Below are 1243 nucleotides of genomic sequence, written 5' to 3' on the forward strand. Positions count from 1 at the left end.
CATGTACAATCTAAATCGCATAATCCGACTCCAGGCAGTAGTAGAGATTGTGGCCAATGCAACGGCCACCGCCCTTCGCCTTGTTGCTACCCAGCTGGATGAGACCCGCACTGCTGTCCTCCAGCTGCGTTTGGGAATGGACTTTATTCTGGCCAAACAAGGAGGATTTTGTGCTGCCCTCAACCTGACTGGGGGAGCATGCTGCTTCAATATTTCAGATCATGGTGAAGCCATCCGTAATCTAGCCGCAAGTATTGAGAAGGTGGCACACGTCCCTGTACAAATGTGGGAAGGATGGAATATGTCTTGGCTAGATAAGTTTTTGCCAAATGGGTGGCTCAGAGGAATGTTTTTTTATGCTCTTAGGACCAATTTTATTTTTATTGCTTCTTTGCTTCTGTATTCCCTGCTTGGTGCAATGCTTGCAAAATATGGTGCACAAAACAATGTCGCGCATGATGGGTCCCCGAGTGATAGCTTTGATGCGTGAATACCAGCCTATTGCCTTGGACGAGCCAGAAGGCTGTCCAAAAGAAGAGGAGGGAATGAAGGAAGGGACGGTTTAGCTCTGTCACAATATAGATTCCAATAAAGATTGCTTAAGCAGGTTTGGCTTGTGACACTGGTCAAGTTTGCAATATAGATTGCCTGAGCAAGCTTTGGCTTTAGATTCCAATAAAGATTGCTTAAGCAGGTTTGGCTTGTGACACTGGTCAAGTAAAGAATAAGAGGAGCCACGTAGGCTCAAAAGACAGGGAAATGGGTAAGGAACGTGCTTAACGTGATTATCCTCCTAAGGTGTGCCTATAGGTTGGCAATTGGTGATTGGTGGAAGGAAGGTGTACCTATAGGTTGGCAATTGCTGATTGGTGGAGAAATGTGTACCTACAGTATAAGAATGCCTGCCAAATGCCATGTATTTACAGCCAGTGTATTTTCAGGAGCTATCCAACTGGTTGTCTCTGTGTACAAAATGTCTTTGTACACAGATTTCAATAAACTCTTTTTCTCCAAAGAAGATTTTGCTTTCCTGGTACTTTTGTTCCCTCCAAGGTCCGGGGATGGCGTGGCTGATGGATCCCTAGGTAAATAAGGCTTCATTCTGATATATGCTGTGAGACGTTCAGAGTGGCTGGGGAAACCCAGCCGGATGGGCGGGGTATAAATAATAAAATTATTATCATTGTCATTATCATTATTAGTATTAAGGCAGTTTCCCATGTTCATGGGCACAGGGGTTTTG

At 44.7% G+C, this 1243-nt stretch overlaps 1 long non-coding RNA gene across 1 annotated transcript; it reads left to right on the forward strand.

Moving 5' to 3' along the window:
* Positions 1-357: 357 nt before the first annotated feature.
* LOC128409614 (uncharacterized) lies at positions 358-1018 on the forward strand. Its single transcript, XR_008329277.1, has 2 exons — positions 358-607; positions 658-1018. It is a non-coding gene; the product is annotated as an uncharacterized LOC128409614 (long non-coding RNA).
* Positions 1019-1243: the final 225 nt, after the last annotated feature.

This window comes from Podarcis raffonei, chromosome 2, assembly GCF_027172205.1.
Source record: "Podarcis raffonei isolate rPodRaf1 chromosome 2, rPodRaf1.pri, whole genome shotgun sequence".
NCBI classification, from domain to species: domain Eukaryota; kingdom Metazoa; phylum Chordata; class Lepidosauria; order Squamata; family Lacertidae; genus Podarcis; species Podarcis raffonei.